The sequence below is a fragment of the Cyanistes caeruleus genome, chromosome 5, assembly GCF_971803275.1.
Source record: "Cyanistes caeruleus chromosome 5, bCyaCae1.hap1.1, whole genome shotgun sequence".
Taxonomy (NCBI): Eukaryota; Metazoa; Chordata; class Aves; order Passeriformes; family Paridae; genus Cyanistes; species Cyanistes caeruleus.
The window spans coordinates 35,696,539-35,702,538 of NC_141705.1; the positions used below are offsets into that span (position 1 = coordinate 35,696,539).

The window sequence follows — 6,000 nt, forward strand, 5'->3', positions numbered from 1 at the left end:
AGCTTGTGAATTTAAAACCTGGGACAACAATCCTCAAAAGTCACAGACCTAGAATTACAGAGCAATTTTCCTTTTGGAAATGAATCATACTTTCTCAAAAATGTATTAATATTCCCAAAAATTTAATCAACGAGTATATATTTTATATATGATATTTTTCTCATTAGCAGAAATGAAATATTTAAACATTATTTCACAGAGTTACAAAGTCTCACATTGGCTGAGGTTGAAAAGGCCCTCTGGAAGTCCTCTTGTGCAAACCGCCTGCTGATGAAGGGCCACTTACAGCAAGTTGCCCAGGGCCATGTTCAGATAGCTTTTGAAAATCTCCAAGGATGATGACTCCACAGCCTCTGCAGGTAACCTGTGCCAGTGCTCAACCCCTCTCAAAGTAAAAAGTGTTTCCTGATATTCAGAGGGAACGTCCTCTGTTTTGATTGGTGCCCATTGCCTCCAATCTTGCCACCGAGCACCTTTTAGAAGAGCCTGGCTCCATCATCTTTATATCTTTGCATTCTTCACAGAGATTTTCATAGGAATTGATGAAATCCCCCAGAGCTGGATGCTGTAGTCCAGGTGTGGCTGTGCCAGTGCTGAGCAGAAGGGAGCCATCACCTGCTGCTGGCAGCACTCTGATGGCAGCCAAGCCTAGCATTAGCGGTCCTTGCCACAGGGGCTCGTTTGTGGCTCCTGCTCAGCCCGAGGCACACAGGACCCCAGGTTCTGGACACCTCTGTCCAGCTGCTCATCCGCTGCATACACTTCTGCAGGGGGTTGTTGCTCCTCAGGTGAAGGGCTTTGCACTTTCCTTCACAAGGCTGAAAATACTTTTCTTGTAATATTAGCCCCCATTAAAGTAATCTGTATTAAAAACCTCTACTGAGGTATTGATCTTAGCCTCAACTCTACTTATGATTTATTTCCTCTCTTAACAAGCCAAATAACACGCTGACCTGACTTGAAAACTTCTCAGTGTTACTTTGGATGTGTTTTGTTATTCTCATTAGGCAAGTTTTGTAGGTACAGAAGACCTAAAGTTGTTTTTTAAAGCACATGTTACAGCTGCTTTTCTACCTGGATATGAGGAAGAACTTCGCTGTGTGGGTGAGTGTGCACTGTAACAGATTTTCCAGAGGGGTTGTGGAGTCTCCCTTATGGAGATATTCAAGATCTGTCTGGGCACAATCCTGTGCTATGTGCTCTGGGGTGACCGTGTTTAAGCAGAGATCAGACCAGATGAGCCACTGTAGTCCCTTCCAGCCTGACCCATTCTGTGATTCTGCATGAAGTAAGAGTAAGCCTCATGAAGAGATCAGAACATATCTACACGTTACTCCACACTTAAAGTATATTAATTAGGATTGACATACAGGAGGTTATTGGATATTTTTACAAACTTCAGTTATACTTCATTACATTATACACGAACCAGGCGTCCCTCCCCACCCATTTCTTGCTTTTTTTGTAGGAAAACCATGGATTCTAGGCGCAGTATAAATTGCACCACAAGGTGGCGCGCCCTCATACGGATTGAGGCATGTTTTGGGAACACGCGCTCCGTTTGAAGACAAAAATCTTAGCAAAATACACCCTTCCGAAGGCATTCCATCCACTGGCAGTCATTATTAAAAAGGAAATTTATAAAATATATTTACTATTCATGCTAATGTTCAGAATTCACTTTGAAAATGATGGAAAAATTGTGAGGTGATGCTGTCTTAGAAACACAGTTAAACCTTGAAGGTGTTTGGAGTAGATTCCTCAGGGTAAGGATGCCTTCAGAGTACAGGTACAGCTACAGGTACAAATGCATCACTTATTACATATGCACAACATTCATTCCACTCATTAACAGCATGCATTGTCACGCTGTCATAAACACAAAGAAGGAAGTATAAGAAAGTTTCAGGATGACTTCACCGCAGCTTTCCAGTAGCTGAAGGGAACTGTCAAGATGAGAGAGACTTTTTACAAGGACATGAAAACTTTATACATAGGTCAAGAGGGAGTGGATAGAAACTGAAAGACAGCAGGTGGAGATGAGATATTAGGAAGAAATTATTCCCTGTGAGGGTGATGAGGCACAGGAACAGGTTTCCCAAAGAAGCTGTGGATGCCCCACCCATGGAAGCGTTCAAGAGCAGGTTGAATGGAACTCTGGGCAATCTAGTCTAGTGGAAATTATCCCTGCCCATGGCAGAGGGGTTGAAATGAGATGATCTTTTAAAGTCCTTTCCAATCTAAAGCATTTTAAGATTTTTATGACGTATAGGTTTCACTGAGGAATGGATAACTTTATATTATCTCATATCTAAGTTGTGGTGAGCCCATAAACTTCAGCAATATTAACAATGTAAATCTGTAACTCAGCTTCTCTTTTGATAGCTTGTTTTATCATCACCCTCTTGCTTTCCTAGCAGACTTCACACCTTTACACATTCACTGAACAAACAGTGGAAACAGCAGTAAGAGCACCCTGAACTTTGATCTGAAATGATACTGAGAAGATTATTACAGATAGATACTACAGAATAGTTGCAGACTAGAATAGATATTACATTGTACCTCTAATATACATTTATTGTTTTTCCTTCATTTCTCAAGAGAATACAATATACTGTTTCTTTCATGATTAAGATGCTAATTAAAATGGACCATGATGAACACTATTAATGTTGAATTTAGTACTACTTAATAAAATATCTCTCCAAAGTTAAAGAATTGTGTGTTAAAGGTTCACAGAAGTATTTATGACTTAAAAATCAAGGAGTATTGTGAATGTTAAACTCTTTTCCCTGCAAGCTTTGCAGGCTCTCCTCAGTGATCATTCAACTGAATTACTTTACAGTTTGTATTTAACTGCACTGACAATAAAAAGAGGTCAGTAAAAATAAGTAAGGAACAGCATATTTTACTTCAATAGGAAACTTTTGAATTGTATATGACTGTGGTCATTCATAATATAGAAACAATTTTATAGTACACATCATTTTGAGAAGATAAATTTAAAAGTACTTTCAAAAATAATCTGTCCCCTTTCCAGTAGCCTCACATTTAGTTAAGGTTTATAAGAAAAAACTTATTTTTTTACAAAAAAAAACCTTTGAATTTTGTTATTGAAAATATATGAGACCAAGTAAATTTCTGAAGATTTCTGAAGCAGTATCAAAGCAGCTTCTAGAGGAGAGAACAGGGAAAAGATGCTAATGATTGTGGCAGTAATTCAGTGTTCAGGCAAAATCTTGATATAAGAAGGCCCCTTTCTGAGAGCTCCTTACATATTGATTTCACCCCTGAGTTAATTCCTTTATTTGTTAATGTCACCACCAGAATGCTGCTTTCATTTGAAAGGCAGTACATTCCAACACCACCCTATGACACAGGGCAAGTGTATTAATTGGTTTGTTATCCCTGCTCACCTTCTAATTATTTCCCCCTTGTGACCAGCATCAACATTTCACAGAGCTGCTCCACTTGTAGAACAGTTACATTGCCTTGCAGATTATTAAGCCTCTAACACTTTATTCTCACCTGTAGTACTCATGCTTGTGCTCCTACTCTGATACTCCCTGCAAGGGAAAGTATGGACATATTAACATGAAAACCCCAAGCATTCTCTTGGCATAAGAGTTACTAGAAAATTCCTCACCTCTTCCTTTACTACCTAATCCTGGAAAGAGCTCAAGCTTTTTCAGTATTAGTGGGTCCAAATAATCTTAAGTCTTTTATAAGTATCTTTTTCACTACACATTTTCAAATTATCAAATCTATGCCTAAATCATATCGTAATTTATAATTTTTTTTTCATTCATTCCTTCCTTGTGTTCACCTGGGAAGCACCAAAGGGACTGCAGGACAAGTAATGTAAACACAGAAAATCCTATCCACTCTATTTTCTCTTTCCCTGTCCTGAGCCTGTACTAGCTCTCATCCAACCTTATCCTACTCTCTAATACTCATGAGATGTCTACAGGGTAATTTCAAGGTACAGCCAGCATTAGTTCATTTGTCAATTTTGTAAGGTTACTTAACCTTTTTTAAATTAAAGCAGAATACTTTACTTGTAACCACCAAAACAACATAATCTGCATGCCTCCTGGGGCATATGCAAAACCATCCAAAACAATTTTTTTTTCACAGTGTCTAACCAGTCTTCCAGACCACTCTGAGCTGTCTACCTGGGAGAAAAACCTTGTAATATCACCTCTGTGGGAATGTTACAAATTATACATGCCCATCCATCTTGCCTGATGTAAATCTCCATTGATAAAGGTAATTCAAATTGCATAGTCAATAGTTTTAATCAGTGAGTGACTGAGTTAATTCTGGGCTGCAATTTTCTGAACTTAATATCCTTGACAGAATTTTAGTGGCTGGAGTTTCTGTGAATCTATTTTGAATGAGAATTTGCTGTTGAGCCTGTTTGGGTAGCTACCAATATCCCTGTCTTGTGGGTCTGAAGTCAGTGGAAAAATGTCTGAGAAATTGGATCAGGATGGTCTACCTGCTTACAAAAGGCAGTGGTTACATATCTCATTGTAGCTGGAATTTTAATCACTGTTTTTTCAAAGGAATTTGAATTCTCTTCTTTGACATAATCTTTCTGAAAAACTTCAGTTTACTTCAGACCTTAAACAGATGTTCCCAACTCATGGAGTTAGGCAAACTGTGAGTCCTTTCCAGCATTTAATTGTTGTGTGCCTGCAAGTTAATGAGCTATTTATTCTCTTCATAAAAATAAAGTGCAGCAGAATCTAAACTGAACATCTGAACCAAACTTGAACATCTGAACCAAACTTGAACATCTGTAAAATATTCTTGTCATCTTGCCTCCCTTAATTCTACTACCATCAAATCTAGCTCTGCCTTAAGCAAAAATATTTCTTCAGACCTCAAGAGTGGCTGGTTTCAATTATAATATAATATTTTAAATAGTAAAATAAATACGGAAAATATTGTCAGAGATGGTAATATAGTACCATGCAACATCCAAAAACACTACCAAAAAAGTTATTTCCATCATAAAATTTTTTGACACTTCTTTTATCCTCTAACCTATTTTTTTGTTTGTTTTTTATTTTTTAATTCTAGGAATAAAACCCTATGGAAACAAACTAAATATTTTTGTTTGTGCTGTTTATATTTAGATAGTAAATAGTCAGCAGAGGTCAAAACAAGGAAAGAAACACTTTAATCACCTGGCTCTAGACAACATATTTGGGTTGAGATTTAGAAAAAAGCCACTTTTTCTTTTTATTTCAAGTTTGTAGAAAATATACATAACTATCCCAAATGGGTCATGGTTTTGTTCCTTTCCTGCTTCAAAACTCAAATTGAAATTTTCTATATCAATGTTTTAAACCCATTAAATTGTAACAACTCTTGTCTTTCCCCAGACAATAAACTTATTAAAATAAAGCAAATCCTTTGTGGAAAGAAGTGGACTCCAGAATCTGCATGTACCCTCCAAACAGTACCATTGAAGTGAGATATTTCTGACACTGCTCTAAGTCCAAACATATATAAACAGCCTCCTTGGAGTTTCTGTGCTGATAAGAATTTCCTTTTGATCATCAGAAACAGGAGAAATTTGCACAGGTGATGAAACAGATTATACCTTTATTTTACCTGCAGAGGAATCATCCTTGGCTATTGTAAAGAGTAAAAATTACTTGTGAAATAGATCTGTCTAAATAATTTGTTTTCTTATAACTGTGCAAACAAAAATTTGCACAGTTATAAGAAAACAAATTATTTAGACAGATCTAAAAAAAAAAAATCATGCCAAAGTTTGTTTATTTTTAATCAAAGTAAAATTCATCTTTATATGAAATGAACAATTTTATTGGAAATATAAATAGGTGATAAATAAATAAAATACATTGAGTAGAATTAAAAATTATGACATTATTTTCAGATATTTTGTAGTGGGCTTAACAGTCTGAATTCCAGATGCCCACCAATGCCACTCTGGCACTCTTCTCCTCATCTGGATTGAGG

The 6,000-nt window shown here is 36.8% G+C and overlaps 1 long non-coding RNA gene across 1 annotated transcript in view; it reads right to left on the reverse strand.

Moving 5' to 3' along the window:
- Positions 1-2,577: 2,577 nt before the first annotated feature.
- LOC147653036 (uncharacterized) overlaps positions 2,578-6,000 on the reverse strand; it is a 23,938-nt gene continuing 20,515 nt past the window's right edge. Inside the window, exon 3 of the long non-coding RNA XR_015287510.1 lies at positions 2,578-3,569. This is a non-coding gene — a long non-coding RNA (uncharacterized LOC147653036). The remainder of the gene's footprint in view (positions 3,570-6,000) is intronic.